Source organism: Macrosteles quadrilineatus, unplaced genomic scaffold, assembly GCF_028750875.1.
Source record: "Macrosteles quadrilineatus isolate MER2022 unplaced genomic scaffold, UCM_ALF_1.0 Scaffold_8__2_contigs__length_117827958, whole genome shotgun sequence".
Classification (NCBI taxonomy): domain Eukaryota; kingdom Metazoa; phylum Arthropoda; class Insecta; order Hemiptera; family Cicadellidae; genus Macrosteles; species Macrosteles quadrilineatus.
This window is the reverse complement of record NW_026542601.1, coordinates 63,207,881-63,227,641: the sequence shown is the minus strand read 5'-3', so window position 1 is coordinate 63,227,641 and position 19,761 is coordinate 63,207,881. Positions and strand designations below refer to the sequence as shown.

At 34.1% G+C, this 19,761-nt stretch overlaps 1 long non-coding RNA gene across 2 annotated transcripts; it reads right to left on the bottom strand.

Annotated features, from left to right (window-relative positions):
- Positions 1–10,820: 10,820 nt before the first annotated feature.
- LOC129001187 (uncharacterized) lies at positions 10,821–19,750 on the bottom strand. Of its 2 annotated transcripts, none has more exons than XR_008491401.1 (4): positions 19,657–19,750; positions 17,822–17,967; positions 15,256–15,422; positions 10,821–10,944 (listed from the first exon to the last, which is right to left on the bottom strand). It is a non-coding gene; the product is annotated as an uncharacterized LOC129001187 (long non-coding RNA). The 2 variants fall into 2 exon arrangements; XR_008491402.1 differs by lacking the exon at positions 19,657–19,750 and adding an exon at positions 19,493–19,628.
- Positions 19,751–19,761: the final 11 nt, after the last annotated feature.

The following is a 19,761-nucleotide window of genomic DNA, read 5'->3' as shown; positions in this document are numbered from 1 at the left end:
CCTCAATTTTGGCTAGTTCGTAAGTTCGACACCAGGGCAGGCAGGCGAGGCAGCAGGGCGATCAAAATGCCAGTGGTAATCAAAGTACAGTAAAGACCTGGTAAAAAATACAAAAAATAAAAATAGTAGGATACCTCGCAAGATATGGCTATAAACATTAAACTAATAAAAAACATGTAAAAATAATCTGTGTTATTTTACCACAATAAATCAAACAATATGGTTCCTATGGTTGCCAATTTTTTTTTTACAATTTATTAAGAGAGAGAGAGTTCTTCATGATGATTGTTTTTATTATTTGATGTAGTTTGATTTCTGCATGTTAAATTGTAATGCTTGGTATGACTTAGCATATTGTTGTTTTTTCCTTCCACCATGGTACGACTGGTACGAGCAATGTTTGCTTGTATGTATGCTTGCTTGCAAAAAGATCTCGAAAACGGCTCCGACGATTTTCTTCAAATGTTGTAAATAGAGTATTTCTGGCCTAAAAACGAGTTTCATGCAGTTAGAACTGCTGTTGAAAATGGAAACATGCAAGCATCTATATATATAATACGTGAAGCCGTATTTTGTTAACGCAACTCCTCCCTTATTTGTGGACTAATTTCAACGTTTAAGGTGTCAAAAGATTCGTCTCAATATGTAGTTTTGCAATAAGGTTTTAAAATTTTAAAATTTCTTCTCCTAAGGGCGTGAGACCCTCGCAAAGGTCAGGTTTTCCCCATAAGAAATACACAGAACCAATTTAAAAACAAAAAAACAGCTGTTTATCACTCATTAGCTTTTGGTGAGTAAATATTAATGTTTGTAATATTCAGGTTAAGACCAAGTTAAACAGTTACAGAAAATGCCTCAAGTTCATAGAAGAAATATTGAAAACTGGAGGAGGAGACAATTAATAATAAGATATCTTATGCGTATGAGGAGAGTAGAATAAGAGAGGCCTGGTCTAACAGATACCCATTCACTTGGTGCGATGAATAATATTTGACAGTTACTATTCAACTTACTTTGGAAGTTAAAAAAATATACGAAGTACATAGTGTTTTTAAGGTAAAGTAAACTTGCCTAATGTCAGATCAAATGAATGCATGCAAGAAATGTTTACTTCTGGCACTGACAGATCGAGAAATTTCAAAACATTTAGTAGAAACTATTAAAATGCCTTGACTATGATAAGTTCAAGTAGTAAGATTATACCAAATCTTTGCGGACCTTATGTGTTTATTGTAAACTTTTGTATTACTCGGTCTACTTCAATTGAGAAAAACACAAATGGATTGTTTACTTCCAGGTTATGTTGCCCGTATCTCGGACAAACTTATACATCGTTTTTGGACTGAATTCATCAACACAATCCAGACATTTCAAGTAAAAAATAAGAAGTTTCAAAAACTCATTTGCCATTGAAAGTTTTAGTGGCAATATTATACCAAACATAAGTGAAGGAATTAATGTTTATGTATTTAACGATCGAGTAGTTACGGTCAAGATTATTTTTATGATTCAGGAGAGGCAAATAATACAGTATACGCTTTTCAAAAAGATAAAATGAAAATTGATATCCAAATTTTATAGCTACAAGAGTTATCCAACCTATTTCGACAAATGAATCCATACTTTGAAATCTTTGGGACAGGTATTAAAAAAGGGATTCCCCTGAACAACGTGAGAACGTTCTGATGCGGGGCATATACTGTGACTGACAGACAACACGTTAAAATACGTTAACCGACTTTCAATGGTGTGGCTGCTTTAGCCTATTCAAAGCAGATTATGGCTGTCCAGTTGGTAAGGAGCACATGAAATGGTTGATATCACCCAACTATTCAGGATTATCTACGGATAAAATTTGTTTGATTAGAGGGAAGTCTCAAATCAAAGAAATAAAATGACCCAAACTTAAATTACTTAACACAGGCTATCAGTAAGGCAACAGTTTTCTTCAATTCTGAATGCTGAAAAAACTTTGTTGTAACATGTTAACTCTCGGATTGAAGCAGATCGTTTAGCATTCATTAGAAGTTATCAGTTAAAACTAAGAGTAGAAATAATGTAGGTGAACCTTTTACGACACAAATAGAGATATTTAAAATTAGTTTCTCACAAGTGTTTAAACAACTCAAAGATGTAACTAGAATTACTCGAATTTAATAACGTTTTCCTCGGAGTTATGTTTCATCATAGATAAAACATACTCCCTTATTTCATACTATGCGGCTCATTGAGCCGCACGAGTGCTCTAGTAGATAATATTGTGATTGCTTATTAGTATCTTTGACCTTTGTATACATTGCATAAAGCCAATAATGATGATGCTGTCACCCAAACAGGGGATTAAATCCGATTTGTGGTAATATTTCAAGTTGCTCATATAATCAGAATATTTGGGACTTTTATAAATGAGGCTCAAGGAAAATATACCTATTAGAGCTCTAAATAGTTTAACTATGCTATAACCTAATACAGTTGATATGAGTTTAACAGAACACAAAAATACTTAATATGCATTTGACAGAACACACCTTTTCAACGACTGTAAAGCCTGGTTTACACGGGTAGAGTTGTTGGTAGTGTAGAGTTTATAGTAGAGCTACTTTCTTGTCCACTCTACCGATTTTAAGCAAGCGACTGTTCACACATAGTAGAGTGTTGATGATAGTTTGTGAACTGTTTGTTCCACCTCCATTCCCAAAATGAGTGTTATAAACCAGTTACAAGACAGTGTCACTCTACCAGAAACTCTACTCTACTGCCGCGGATCTCATTTACACAAGTATAGTGTGCAGGCACGGCCGCCTTTAACTACAGGCCGCGGCCTTGTAGAATTGGCAACGTCGCAAGTGGTGCTGTCCAGCCCCGGAAGTCCCATAAGATAACATGGAGAGCAAGTGACACCAGCTCAGTAATTTGCGGATTATTTATTTAAATATAAATGTATGATTATAAATATATTAAAATATTTAATATAAAACATGTAGTGTTCTAAACCAAAACAATTTTAATTGAAAATCTATGTCTACATTCAAACCGGAGTCGTTTTTTATAGCCCTACCTAACCCACTAGCCCAGTGACCAATCCGTCCAATGTCCTACTCCTAGCCCTAGCCTATCCTATTCTAAAACAATTCTCATTTCAAAACTAGGTAAGTTAAGCCCGGGTTTAGCATTGAAGCTCAAAATAATTTATCTTCTCGCAACTGTGACTGTTCTGTTGGTTAGTAGGCTTAGCAGGGCCGTCCAGAAAGCTCACTAACTTAGTAGCCTAGTAAACAAAAATTCTGATAAGGTTATACCAGTACCAGTAGTAGCTTACTTAGGCCTACTTATACTTAGTTGAGTTGACACCGTGCCAGTAACTTAAGTTTACACTTTACTGTACAAATCAAACATTTATTAGTTAAAGACAAACGTCTTTGTGTTTTATAAATCACTTTTGAAACAAGAGTAATATGCCTAACTTAGGTAGGCCTAAGTTAATAGTTTAGGCGGCTGCACTTTACTTTACGTCCTACATTCATTCAAATGAAATTAAGCCTATCGATTATTCAATTGTTTTATTCGATAAATTGTTTGGTTAGTTAGGTTAGGTTAACCTTACCTAACTGACCAAACGATATAACTTATCGAATAATCAATATTTTCATTCGAATGAGTGTAGGACGTAAAGTAAAGTGCAGCCGTTTAGGCTTACAGGCCTGTCATTGGCATCTACTGGTACAGCTAAGCTAACACAAGCTTTGGTATTGGTAAGTATACTAGTTGATGGGTTTAAAGATGTTTGTGATAGGCCTAACACTATCTTGGGCCTAGGCTATTAACTTAAGGAATATTATGCGATATTTTGGTTATTCAGCTTAGTTGACGGAGGTTGACGTGTCATCTACTGGGAAATGTCCTGTCAACTTTAAGTGTGTAAGCCAAACCCTTTATTTTAACTTATGGCTGCACTTTAGTCTCTGTCCTACACTCATTCAAATGGAAAATATCTAGCCTATATAAGCCTATAGGCCTAGACTAGCCATTTTGATATACCGTACCGATTATTTCATTTGGCCGGTTAGGTTAGGTTAACCTAACTAACACATCGCTAGTCTCGGTCACGTCCTTCGTAATTAAATTACCTCCTTGGTAATTAAATTAGTTAAAATTGTTCTTTATGTAAGAGCAAACTAAAGTTAACTTACAGAAGACCGTTGAAGATGTGACAGTAGGGTTGTATGTGGCTAAGTTTAGTGCTGCAAAACAAAATTATAGGATCATAGGCTACTTAACTTAACTCACAGCCAATTGTAGAATTAAGTTTAGGCCTAGCCTATGTATAATGCTGTTTATTTTTCGATTGGTATATTTAAGGCCAATCTTTTTTTTACAGCCTAGCTTAAGATAGTTTGAGCCATTAACTTAAGTATAAACGCAAGACTTATAATAAAATTAAACAATTAATTGTGAGGGAAGACTAGTTTCTAGGCCTATACAAAAATATAAGTTAGTGCAGGTCTAGCCTGCATAAAAATAATTAAAAGAATCACAGTGTTAACTACTGGTGCCCTGGGTGTCAGCTATTGGTATGCTAGATGTCAAATATTGATAACTTTTAAAATTCACAAATTCATTTGTAAACCAGGCCTACTGATACATTTGCTAAGTGTTAAGTTAATATATTTAAAAATGATTTTGTTTATTTAAATTGATTTTAATTACTAACATAAAGAGTTTATAGATTAATGTACAAGTGATTGTACAAATTCTACTTAGGCCTAGTATTTATTTATCAGTAAGTTAATCATTTCATAAATTTAATTAATAACTTAACATAATAACGTATTTGAGAAATTTATTGTTTCATTTTCATTCTTAACCTTAAGTGTCAACTAAGTTATTGGTGCGTTTGCCTTAGACGATTATTATGGTTACTTTTAACTTACTTATGCTAGTTAGTTTAAATTACTTATGTTAGTTTAACTTTCTTACGTCAAAAGTTAGCTTGGACACATCTAGCAATATCTTCAGAACCCAAATTTTAAGTTACTGCCAGAAACATCTTAACAACTGACTAACCTAACCTAACCTCCATATAGGCCCTATTGCTTTTGGCATACATAGGCCTAAGTTATTAATTTTATACTAACCAACAGAAGAATCAATAGGGTTGCTTGCAGATACCGGATTTTGATCCTCAGGACTATAGGCTTATCATCGTGTACTTATTATTCATAAATATCTGTCAAATTTGTATGTTATCTATTTAATTGGTCTATTCATATAGGTATTTTGAAAATAATCCTTCCATAAGATAGATAAATACCGGTATATAGGCCTAACTCTTCACTGAGCTAAGTGGGTTATATTGGGTATTTTCACCAGTGAAGTGGGTAAAATTAAGTCACCAAAGTGAATTAGAAACCATGTTTATTCACTATTTATGAAGTGCAAGTAATAAAGTGATCTTGAGATGCCTCGAACATGTGTTGTTCCTGGTTGCAAATCAAATTATAGAAACAGTGTAAAAGATGAAGGAGTTACTAGTACATTTTCTTTCCCGAAGAATCCTGAATTGTGTAGGGCGTGGATTCGTGCAATTTCTAGAACAGATTGGGAACCCAATGCAAGCTCTGTGGTATGTATTAAACATTTTCATGAGGATGATGTAAATTTGACTGAAAAGTTCCAAGACATAAATGGGGAATGGCATGAAAGGCGTAGGGAAAGGCCAGTTCTTAATAGTTACGCTGTGCCAAAGCTTTTTCCAAATTCACAAAACTTTGTAGGTGTAAGTGAAAATCTAACCAAGAAAAGAAAATCATTAGATGAAAGGAAATATGTAAATAATAAAAGGAAGGAAGATGCAGAAAAAAAAGAAAAAATAAGATTAGAAGAGGAAAACAAAGTAACATCGTTTGAGCATTTTACAGCGGAAGTGGTGGGAAAGTTAAAGGGTTGTGGAATTTATGACTGGTCTGTGTTTATGAATGACAATATTTGTTTAGTTTATAAGTTACAAGCGAATGACATACCTAAAGTTACCAGTAGTATTAGGATTAACAATAATCTGGATGTTGAAGTCCACATAAATGGCAGCATCATCCAAAATAACCTAGTCAGTATAAATGCTGATGTACCAATTTTGAGGACATCTCATTTATATCAATGGAGTCAATTGATACAAGTTATTCAATTTTGTACAGACTACAGCCAAGGTATGAATAGAGATGATAAAAGAATACTCATAGCTCAAATAACAGATCTTTTGACAAGGTTGAAAGTGGAAATAGAAAACAGTTCTGACGATAGTGCGGATGTGATTTCAAAGAAGCTAACTTTTCTTATAGATCAATTTTCACTTATTTTCCTTAACAAACCACGGTACTCTGTAGCCACAATATTAAATTCTTTTCTTATTTACATGCAGTCTGTCAAATGTTATAATGCAATTAGGTTCAATCATATAATGACTCTTCCTCATCCAAGGTTTTTGCAAAAATTATCATCATCATTTCAGATATCCCCTAATCAAAGTAAAGGAAATGAAAACTTTTTAAAGAGCCTATCCAAAAACTTTTCAAACTTAGAAAAAATTGTAAGTTTGCAAATAGACGAAATTCATGTAAAACAAAGTTTGGATTTCAAAAATGGAAATTTTTACGGTTTTGCTCAAAATGATGGGGATAATTTAGCTAAAACTATTGTTGCTTTTTTAGTAAACTCAGTTTTTGGAAGTATGAAGGAAGTGATAAAGCTAATACCTGTTAAACAGTTAAAGGGTTCCGAATTAGCAGAAATGACCAAGCAAGCAATACATATGATTCAAGACAGTGGTCTGACGGTTTTAAGTATAGTCAGTGATAACAATGGTGTTAATCGTGTAATGTTTAATGAACTAACTAAAAATTCTGCAAGTCAACATTATTTTCAAGTACCGGGAAGTCCTTACAAAACATTTGTATTGTATGATAGTGTTCACATTCTCAAAAACATCAGAAATAATTGGTTGAACCAAAAAGATCTACACAAAACATTTGTATTTCCAGTATGGCCAAATGATGATTTAATTGATTGTAATGATGTACCAAGGACTAATTTCAGTAATTTCGAAGAATTTACAGAAGCACAATTCAAAGATGTAAGGGATATATATAGAATGGAATGCAATTCTCTCGTTAGGTCTGCACCCAAGCTTTCGTTCAAGACTGTTTACCCAAACTCCCTAGAACGCCAAAAGGTTTCCTTGGCTGTAAATGTTTTCCACGAATCCACACTTGCTTCCTTAAATAAATATGGACTCAATGGAAGTGCAATGTTTGTTAAAATTATCTTGACATGGTGGACTATTGTTAATACTAAACGGCCTTTGACACACGTATTGAAACGAAATAAGCTCCAAAAGCCATTTGATTCCGAAGATGATGATAGGTTAGTTTTTTTTGAAAGATTTGTTGATTGGCTAGTCAAATGGAAGGAAAACTCTTTAAAGAACTCATCCGCTGGCTGTTTGACTGATGAAACGTATAACGCCATTTTTCAGACCACCAATGTGTATAGGGAATTAATAATTTACGCACTAAGTTTTTTAAAACCTAAGTACATTCTTCTTGGAAAATTCCAGACAGACAATTTAGAATCAAGATTTGGACAGTATCGACAATTAGCAGGTGGAAATTACAATATTTCAACAATTCAAGTAATGGAAGCAGAAAAAAAAATTAGAATCAAAAGTGTCTTAGGTATTCATTCGGCTAGGTATGGCCCTGTGACGTTTTCACCAGAAATGCTCAATGAACATGATGAAACCGAACTTGAGTGTAGACCTAATCGGCAGCAAGTTCTACCAAACCCTAATTTTGAACTTGAAAATTCATTTTACGAGATTCTAGAATTAGATTTTAATGAATATGATAAAGTTGATGAATCTGTCATCATCTACATCGGCGGGTACATCGTCCACAAAATTGTTTCAAAAATCAAATGCGAAGAATGTTCAGAGTTATTGAATTCTAGAAATTGCAATGATGATTATTTCTTTGACATAAACAGAGGAGGTCTTAGTGTACCCTCAGAAATAGTAATGGTGATTTGTAGACAGGTAATAGGGGTTGTGCAAAGCCTTATATCAGAAAAGTTTGAAAGCTCCTTTTTAATTAATAATGAAAATCAACGGAACATAGTTACAGAACTTAGCATTCTAAGAATTGAATCAGATGCTGAACTTGGTGAGCTTCTTGAAAAAGTATGTTCTTGTGGCATTTCGTATAGCTCATTGATTAGAAAAATTATCGTCACTATGAGCAACATTTTACTTAACAACTATTCAAAAATAAGAAATGAAAAGGTTGTGTCACATGCAAATAAAAGAAAGATTGCAATACTGACTAAGTAAAAAAAAAAAAAACTATGAATAATTGGTTTTCATCTCTGAAAAATTAAAGTATTTATGTACGGTACATAAAATCATAGCCTAACTACAAAGTTAAAATACATTTATGATTTTTAAATGAAAAGCTTTTTTAAGTATAGGCCTACAGCTTTTGCAAGTTATTAATATTGTTATTTTGAAAACAGATTTTACTATAATAAGCTTTGTCTATTCGACACAGTAACAAAAAAAAATTAAAATTTATAATATAAATAATATGTAACTCCTGGAAAACCGCTAAGGCAATGTCATCTCACAAGGTGGAGGTGATAAAAGGCTACGTGCCCAACTGTTCTTTACGAAAGACAGTTACGTGAACTGTCTTTTTCAAGACAGTTCTGTAGAAGGGTTTACTCCATACCACAGTCCTTGTTTGTGTGACCAAGGCTGTGGGAACCTCTTTCCCTTCAGTGGTTCTCATTACATTACACTTCACTTAAGAGTAATTTGCATCATACACAAATTTTAAATGAACAAATCTGTAAAATATACAAACTTACCTTATCCAATTACATTTTTTTTTAACTTTCTTTTCTTCAATATAAAATTTGTTTCTACCTTTAAAAAATTACTTAATGGTTTTAAATAACAAATTAATAAGTTCACTGCAACAATTTTTTAGGCATTGCTAAGAATGTAAAAGAATTGGCTAGGGAAAGGGTCATATAACAAAGAAATATCAAAGCTAATTCACTAAATTCATATAAGTTTAAATAACATTGAATTTATTCTGTGGGTATTAATTATTAATTCATTATTTTCATAATTTAAATTATAACATTAATCTCTGAATAACAAAGTTCATTGAGAACCACTGTCTTAAAAAATTGAGTGACCTCCAAGATGGTGGAGAGGTTGACGTTCCTTTGGAGGCTTTTTTACTAACATCCACTAGTCACACATCATTCCTACAAGTTATTTATGTACAAAATAGTAAAAATTATTACTTGTAACAAAATCAAAAAAACAAATAGAAACTCAACTTTATTTTTGCCAATTTAGATTTAATTTTTTTTCCATTGTGATGGAATTTCATGTAAACTTACATTTATTCAGGAAAACCATGACTGATATAAAAAAAAGTCTTATAAATGTTGCAGCTTAATCGTTTATGGGTCTATTTTTTATTTATATTAAACATGTTACTAAATTGAATTTTCTTGTAGCAGCAAGTTAGGTACTTGTTAAACCTATTATTTAAATAAATTTAATTTAAAATCAATTCAGGCAAATGGAAATTCGCTTAGACGGCAGGTTTGCTGCGGCGGGGGTATTTTTATATATATCTAGTTCTTGGCTCAAGTAATTAACACTTTATGAAACAAAAGATATAGCTTAGAAGTATTGAAAAGCCTTTTATAAAAATATTCCATACTTTTTAGGTTGAAGTGTTTATAATCTATAAGTATAAAAGAGGATGTTTGTATATATATATATTTGTTTGTTTGGCAGTGATAAACTCAGACACCGCTGAACCGATTGCCACGAAACTTGGTACATACGTGTAGAATGTCATGGAATAGGTTTATACACCATCAATTTCGTGATCCGTCCAATCGGCTCCGCCCCAGTGGCTCTGGAGTTTCCCATGTTAACCTTATGAGAAATGGAATTAATGAATCTTAACAGCTGTTTCAATTAAACAAGTTGGTTCTGTTCTTGATGTTCAATAGCATTAAAGTTACAAGGATTACCAACAGGGTGCAGCACTATTATTTCTTCTACATTTATGACAACGGCTAATTTGCAACCAAAAGGTGAGTGAGCATAGCGAACGAACTTCAACCTGGAGGCGAGTTAGCGTAGTGAACGAGCTAACCTGAAGGCAAGTGAGCGTAGCGAACGAGCAAACCCGAAGGCAAGTGAGCGCAGCGAACGAGCTCCAACCTAAAGGTGAGTGAGCGTAGCGAACGAGCTCTAACCTAAAAGTGAGCGAACGAACTTCAACCAGGACGTGATTGTATCCTATAAAGGCCATAAAGGTTAAATTTTGTTTTAAAAGGCTTATGTGTAACTATTTTATCAACAGATGTAAAGTTTAAAATGTTTCTATTTCGTGTTCTCTTCCCGTTGCAAAGCACGGGTACAACAGCTAGTATTGTATAAAAGTCCAAATAACTCCACAATCACATAAAATAATCTAGGTAACTGAATAGCTCCATTTTAATACATGGTTTATAAAATATACTTAGGTGATTTTCTGTTTTGTTTTGAAAACATGAAACTAAGGGTAAACAATATTACTAGCAAAAAGTTATCGTCAGTACAGTTTGAATTACACAAACTATTATTTGTTTTACTTGGTATTAAGTTTTAGTTCTGTTTGATCTATAAAATTTTATAGATCAAACAGAACGGTTCATAAATTTTAAAAATCTGAAAAATTTAGAGAAAAAACTAGAAGTTATTTGATAAACTCATTTTTATTTACATAAATTTCAAAAGTTAATCACTTTTACAAACTAAGAAACTTCTTTTAACAAAGGAATCTCATCAACTTGATCCATTCCAACGGCAGGTTTTATTATCTGAAATAAGAACAAAAAATATTTATAGAGCATTAATTAATAAACAATTACAGTACTAGAAATTATTGGATATAGGCCTATATAAAAGGCAAAGCCCTCACTGACTGACTGGCTCACTCACTCATCACTAATTCTCCCACTTCCCATTTAACTAGGAGGCTGAAATTCGGTACACCGATTCTTTGGGCATTAAATAGGAGAACTAAGTAGTTTTTATTCTGATCGAGCATTCGGGCTCCGCCCCAGTGGCTCTGGAGTTTGACATGTTAACCTTATGATTTTTCACATTTAAAAGGAATTTCTTAACAGCTGTTTCAATTAAACAAGTTGGTTCTGCTCTATGATGTTCAATAGCATTAAAGTTACAAGGATCACCAACAGGGTGCAGCACTATTATTTTTTTAAATTTATGACTACAGCCAATTTGCTACCCAAAGGTGAGTGAGCGTAGCAAACGAATTTCAACCTGGACGTGATTGAGCCATAGTTTATTGATCAGTGAAGCAACTGTTTTATGAAGAATTGTCTGTAGCTTCATTTAAATGGTTTCAACTAACAGCTGTAGGAATGTTATTATTATTTATTGCCTTCTCTGCACAAATGTAAACAATCTGCACAAATGTAAACAAAACAAATGTTGAATATTTAAGGTTTTCAGAATATTTCACCGAAACAAATATTATACTTAAACATAATATATAAGGTACCAAATAGAAATTCTCCTGGTTATTTTGGTGGTGGAACCACACTGATCGGTAAAAGAATCACAGAGAAATTGGTGAACATACATAGGAAAAAAAAAACATCGCCACAAACAAATTGAGAACCTCCTCCTTTGTTGGTAGTGGGGAAGTCGGTTAAGCTGGCCTGACCCATCGATATACAACACGTCTGACCTTGACTAACTGCGTATATTGAGCACTAGTGTAGTTGACAACAGTTCATAATGGCGTTTGCCGTGCATGTAATAAATAAGCAAATAAATAAAAATTCTTCGTTCTACTCGATATCAGTGGTTCAGGACACGAAATGTGGTTGCGGTGCTGTTTTTTTGCGTGTTACTAGCAATATTATTTTCGTGAATGATTTCGTTTTCAAATGAAGTATTTGTCTTTGAAAATTTGTACCGTACTGTATTCAATAACTTGATGTTAAGCATTTTAAGATCTAATAAATAGTATTAATGTATTGTACCGATGGACATACACATTTTTTAAGAAGATTTGTATGGAATTAGTTTTAGTCCAATTGAGGGGGGGGGGGGCGCCAAAATGGGCTTTTGCCCCGGGTGCTGAATAGCCTAGTTACGTCCCTGGATTTGTCCACAATATTTCTAAGGGGGTTTTAGGGGAGGGGGAATTTAACCTAAAACTGCCTAATATTGTAATCAAATCCATAGTTCCTGTGTCAATTTGTTATTGTTTGTCGGACACGATGGAACTGTGGATAGTTCCATCATGTCCGCCATACAAACTGTGTCGGTTAGTCCAGTATGTGAACGAAAGTGGCCGGCCAATAGCTTTTTAAATGTATATAAATGTGCTTGTATCTATGTGTAAATTTTAGCTTTATGTGTCGACGCGTATATATACATTTTGATGAAGACCTCTGTCGGATTATAGACTCTCGAGTTTGATGTGGATTTGATAATGGGTCTTTGACGCGAAGCTAGTCATCCCCAGACTATTTTTTAAGACTGAAAACGCGGGATAAGGTACGTAAGTTTTATACGGTTTATAGACTTGTTCTTTCTCTAAAAAATCCCAGAGAATAAAAAAATAGGGAGTTGAAGGAATTTCATAGAGAACTAGATAGGTACCTATTGTGGGTGTGGCAAGTAGAAGGTTGAGATAGCTGGGCCACATTCAAAAGACAGGTGAGAGAGAGATAGTAAAGCATGTGATAGGAGGTACTATGGAGGATAGGAGACCATTGGGAAGACCAAGGATGCAATGGATTAATAAGGTTACAAAAGTCCTAAGGAGAATGGGAGCAAACCTAGAGCTGGCAGAAGATGGACGATCCTAGAAGCACATGGTTGGCGAGGCCAAAGACCGCCTAGGGTTTAAATGGCCACAGGAGTGCGTAAGTAAGTAACAGTAGATAATATAACGGCTGTGATCTCGGGTGATATTCATGATGACATTATAATAAATTATAAATCCACACTAAGCCAAATTTATTTCTACTGAAGCTAATGGTTACTCATTTGTCTCAGGTAGGCTAATCTGTTAGATACTAGAGAACCCGCGCGGCTCAATGAGCCGCATAGTATGAAACATAACGCCAAGGAAAACGTTATGCTTAAATTTGAATAAATAGTTACATCGTAGAGTTGTTTAAACACTTGTTAGAAAACTAATTTTAAATATCTCTATTTGTTTCGTCAAGGTTCACCTACATTATTTCTGCTATCAGTCTTAACTGATAACTTCTAATGAATGCTAAACGATCTGTTTCAATTCGAGCTAACCTTTGCAACAAAGTTTTTCCAGCATTGAGAATTTAAGGAAACTGTTGCCTAGACATCCCCCTAATGGCCCTAATCAAACGAATTTTCTCCCTAGAGAATCCTGAAAAGTGAAATGATATCAACCATTTAATGTGATCCATTTTTTACCCACAAACTCTGGGTTATCAACTGGAAAGCCATAATCTGCTTTGAATAGGCTAAAGCAGCAACACTATTGATAGTTTGTTAACGTATTTTAACGTGTTGTGTGTTAGTCACAGTATATGACCCGCACCAGTCATTGGGGTTTCTCACGTTGTTCATTGGGGTTTCTCTTAATAGGCTACCTGTCCCAAAGTTTTGAAAGTATGGATTCATTTGTCGAAATAGGTTGGATAACTCTTGTAGCTATAAGATTTGGATAGCAATTTTCATTTTCTCTTTTTGAACAGCGTATATATTATTTGCCTCTCCTGAATCATAAAAAAAACTTGACTGTAAGTACTCGATCGTTGAATACATAAACCCTAATTCCTTCACTTATGTCTAATATTGCCACTAAAATTCAGTCAAAAAAACTTTGTATAAGTTTTTCCGAAGAACTGGCAACATAAACTAGAAGTAAACAATCCATTTGTGTTTTTCCTCAATAAAGTAGATCGAGTAATACAAAAGTTTACAATAAAAACATAAGATTTGGTATAATCTTACTAATTAAACTTATCACAGTCAAGGCATTATTATTGTTTGTACAACATTTTTTGAGATCTGTCAGTGTCAGAAGTAAACATTTCTCGCGTGCATTCATTTGATCTGACATTAGGCAAATTTATTTCACCATCGTGACAACACTATGTGCGTTGTATATTTTTACACTTCCAATGTAAGTTGCATAGCAGAACTGGCAAATATTATTCATCTCACCAAGTGAATGTGTATATGGATGTGTATCTGTTAGAACAGGCCTCTCTTTCTCTACTCTCCTTATACGCATAAGATGCCTTATTGTCTCCTCCTTCGGTTTTCAATATTTCTTTTTTGAACTCCAGGCATTTTCCGTTCTTCCAACAAAACTGATTTGTTTAACTTGGTCTTAACCTACTGAATATTAAAATATCAATATTTACTCTCAAAAAAGCTAATGAGTTTCTTTTTATAAACAGCTGTTTTTTGTTTTTAAATTTGTTCTGTGTTCTTCTTATGGGGAAACCCCGACCTTTGAGAGGGTCTCGCGCCCTTAAGAGTAGACATCTTAACGTTCTAAAACCTTATTGCAAAACTACATATTGAGACGAATCTTTTGACACCTTAAACGTTGAAATTGGTCCACAAATAAGGGAGGAGTTGCGTTAACAAAATACGGCTTCACGCATTATATATATAGATAGATTATATATAAGTTAGGTAGGCTATATCATTTACTGTTATGTCTGTTGAGCTATTATGAATGTTTAGTCTGTGTTTAACATTAGACAACAATGTAGCAATGAGTTTAATAGATCACCACTAGTGATATGAGTAGCTATTATTAACTAATTAATTAGGCCTAAATAAAACCTTTTTTTTTAAATAAAAACCATTTTGAATTACACTTTTAATTAGCCTGCAAGCTGTAAATAATTAAAATGCAATTAAATTTGTTTTTATTAAAATGTTTAGTTTAATTGGTTAATAATAGTTACCCTTACCCAGATCAAACAACTGATTTTTCCGTTTCCAACAATTGTAAAAAACAAGTTTGCATCTTTATTACATCGAAATTCAAACAAGTTTATGCATTTCAACTCACTCTTTCATTTAGGCTGATACCAATAATTGGCAAAGCCATGTAGGTACGGATGTAATTTCATTAAACTTACCAACATTTGCATTTTTTTGGTTTAGCCTTGCTCGGTCCCCATATTTTTTTCGGAATGGAAAAATGTTGTAGCAATTAGTTCAAGCACCATCCTCCTAGTTATTAGTTACATCTACTGTAGATGTACTGTTGTAGAAATCTTTCACCCATGCTGCTCAGCAATCCAACCTGGTAAAACATATGAATGAGTTAGATGATCTCTACTACATACATTGACATCCAGACAAGTTTTTTTTTTTTTTTTTAATTCAACTCATTCATTTAAGATCCGTACGAAGCTGAGAATATTGATAGTAAGTTTAATGCTTTCAATAGTACATTAAGGTATCATTTTGACATTGCATTTCCAAAAAGAATTAAAAAGCTCGATTCAAAAAACAAAAGACGAATTTCGTTTTCAGCTGAACTTTTAAAGCTAAAAGAACAATGTCTTGTATACTATGAGAAGACAAAGCACCTCAACTCTGATAACGTTCTAAGACAATACTATCTGAGATTAAAAAATGAATATAGAAAACTAATTAGAGAATTAAAGACGAAAATGGTAATTGCCGAGATTGAAGAATCAGACAGTAAAACTAAAGGTATTTGGAAAGTAATAAATGAAAACAGACCAAGAAAAAAGACGACAATGGATAGTATTTGTATTAAGGATGACAGTGGTGGTGTAACCATTACTAATCCCAATGAAGTGTGCAACAGATTTAACAGTTTTTTTGCTGAAGTTGGTAGCTATAAAAACAAAGGTGCGAGAAATCCTCCTAACTCCTGCAATTTAAACAATAGAAATATAATATCGTCATTTTTCTTGAAACCAGTGACTGAAGAAGAAATCAAAAGCATTATCAGTGAGCTAAAGAATAAAAGATCCTCAGGAGTCGATGAAATATCTCCGAAACTACTGAAAACCATTTCAGGTCTGATCTCATCACCACTCTGTCACATGATTAACTGCTCCTTCGTTGAGGGAAAATTCCCTTCCAATCTAAAACTGTCAATGGTAAGACCCGTTTTCAAGAAAGGGGACAAAACCAGCTGCAATAACTACAGGCCTATTAGTTTAATATCAACCTTTAGTAAAGTATTTGAGAAAGCAATGGTTAATAGATTATGGAGTTTCCTAGAGTCCCAAAACATCCTATATGAAAACCAGCACGGATTTGTAAAAAACAGATCGACAACCAGTGCCATGCTTGGTCTCATAAACAGAGTGGTGAGGGATATGGATTCACGTCAGAAAGTAGCAGGGATGTTCTTTGATTTTAGCAAAGCTTTTGACCTCGTGAACCATGATATACTGTTGAGAAAAATGAATGATCTGGGCATTAGAGGAGTAGCTCATGCTTGGTTTTCTTTGTACCTGAAAGACAGGCGACAGTTTGTTATGATACCAGCTGTAAATAAAAGTTGCTACTTGCAGAACCATTCCTCTTCAGAAGTCCCAGTCAGGAGAGGTGTGCCCCAGGGTTCCGTCTTGGGTCAGATTCTCTTCCTTATCTTCATAAATGATGTTCCATCCAGCTTGAATCTTGCAAACATATGCCTTTTTGCCGATGACACTTCTATCACCATTTCAAATCCCAGTATTCAGGCCTTATTTCTTGAATCCAACTGCATGCTTCAGTGGTGTGAGGATAATGAACTAATCTTAAATGCCAAAAAAACCACACTCCTTCAATTTAGCATTGCTCAGCATCGCACATCCACGGACATACATGTTCTTCTTGATGATACCACTATTTCCCCCTCCCCAGATGTAAAGTTCCTTGGTTTAATTCTAGACGAGAACCTCAAATTTCACAAGCATATCGATCACGTTTCAAACAAGATATCTGTTGGGATTTTCATGCTCCGCACTCTTAAACATACTGTTTCGTGTGAGGTCCTCTTGACAGCCTACTATGGACTAGTTTATCCTTATCTGACATATGCTGTACCTGACTGGGGGTGTGAAAGCCAAAGGACTCAGTTCATATTCAGGCTTCAAAAAAAGGCTCTCCGAACTGTTTTTTCCCTTCACCGTCGTCAATCCTGCAGAGATGTCTTCAGATCACATAAAGTTCTAACTTTCCCTTCCATTTACATTTTAGAAACATTATCATTTATCAAGAAAAACCAATCATCATATAGCTCTCCAAGTATCCATAGTTATCGTCTCCGCAACAATTTCAATCTTTCAGTACCTCGACACTCAACCACTTTCTTTCAGAAAAATTTCCACTTCAATGCAGTAAAACTTTTTAATGACCTCCCTCTCCCTTTGAAAGCCGAACAGGACATCAGAAAATTCAGGAAATTAGTTAAGTCCATGTTGATAAATAAGGTCTGCTACAGCGTGCGGGAATTTCCTGGTAGTCTTTAACCTTATTAAACATAAAAGAAAACAATTTGTATATAACATATTTAGTAGTTAATTAATTTCATAAAAATGTAATCTCTTGACTTGGCCAATGCAATGTATTGTTAATCTGGTTGAATAAAGGACTTTGACTTTGACTTTAAGGCTGATAACAATAATTGGCAAAGCCATTTAGGTTAAGATTGAATTATCCTACATTAAAACTTACCAACAGATGCACTTGTTTGGTTTAGCCTTTCTAAAATCTGCCTTGCTCGGTCCCCCAATGAAAAAAAAAACTTTGTGGCGAGCAGGTCAACCACCATCCTCCTAGTAGACATAGGCCTACTGTTGGATGTCCTTCAGCAATTCAACCTGGAATACATATGAGTGAGTTACACTAAAATGGAGCCATGGTAATTTATTACTGGCACTTGGTTGCATTTGTTTAAACCCAAAGATTATATATGTAGCAGACAACAGTTTTCCATTTAAGTTATGCGTAGGCTGTACAGAAAAGCTTATATTTATGGTAGGCTACTTTATATTTTATTTTTATTATTTCTTTTTTAAGAGGTTGGCGGCCTCTTTTATCCACAAAGACTACAGATCTGGCTGTGGAAAGTATCTAGCAAAGCAAGGGGTGAACCGGTACAGTACGACGGTGAACTGAACTGATAAATTTTAGTGGCAGTAACCAGGATCCGGACCCACGACATCGCTGCCTTGGGCCCGAAGTCCGGATTCTACCAACTGAGCCACAGACTCTATAAGACTGTTGATACTGAACAATGAAAAATTATTGTAGTTGTCACTTTGAAGTGACCTTAAGTTAAATAACGGAAATGTAAGTTAGCATAAAAGATGGACAAAATGCAAATCCGTATATTAAAAAAATCAACATGAAACTGGCAAAAGATCAGCCATGTTTCACGTCGATCTTTGACAATACCATACTAGTTACATAGACTATAACTTACTAAAATATTTGCTAACTTATAACCTACCTAGAGTCGAAGAAGTACAATTTAGGCTTCACAAGTGAGTCTTAATTTAGTCTTGCAAATAGCCATTTTAGTTATACGTAAGTTATTTAAGTCCGTCACTAACCAATAGCTAAAACTGAATTTTTGTTACTGGGTTATGGTGCCAGTTAACTTAATTCCCTAAGCATTAAATGATCATGGTAGACTAAATAGGTTATCAGTAAGATGTCCACAGTGAAGCTTAGCCTAGGCACTCTCTGATACTACCTTGTCTGGAAAAAAATTTAGAGAAACTAACTATGTAATGCTTCTATAGGCTATGTCTAACCCACGAATACAGTACTAACTTAACTTAGAACAGGAACAGGCCAATGATAGGCTTTAAACGAACAGACGCGGTGTGGATCATAAACTTAATGTCTATGTTAATGCTATAAAGTTAAGAAGATAATAGGTCAGTAGCACGAATACTTTCGTGAGGGTCATTTTGTTGTTCAATTATTCGTGGTGTAACAATTACTTGAAAAAATACATTTAAATTTGTCTGCGTTCAACTTTATGAAGGGATTAATTGACGCAATTTATGTTTGTTACTTTCAGATTTATGTTGGCTATATTCATAGAGACAATGCCTAGACCAAACTACAAAATAGGCTTAAGTTACTTAATAAGTTAATAAATACATGGGCAATTTGACATTAAGATAAGAACTGAAATCTAAGCTGAATACAATGAATTTATTACAATGAATACAATGAATTTATTTGGCCAATCAACAACAACATTGTTACAGGCTATGTCAATGTAGGTACAAGCATGATCTACAAGTAAGATGTTCTTTAAGCTGAGCAATGTTCTTGAAGCTGGTTCTTTAATCTGTAGTTTTTAGTTTTTGTTACCAAAATCAAACTTACGTATTGTTGCTGATAAAACTCGATTCGTCAAATGATATAGAGAAATAATAATTAACTTAGCATATTTTGTGAAAATAATGTACTGTACATATATCATTAATATTAAGTTGAACAACAATAGACTACTTGATTATACAACAACTGTACTTAACTTGTTGACTTACTTGTCTGCAACTCTGCAAGTGCAAAGTGTGTAAATATTAAAAGAAGTGCGTGTCGGCGTCGGCTGCTTCCAATCCAAACAAAACGTAAACAACACAGTCACGTGA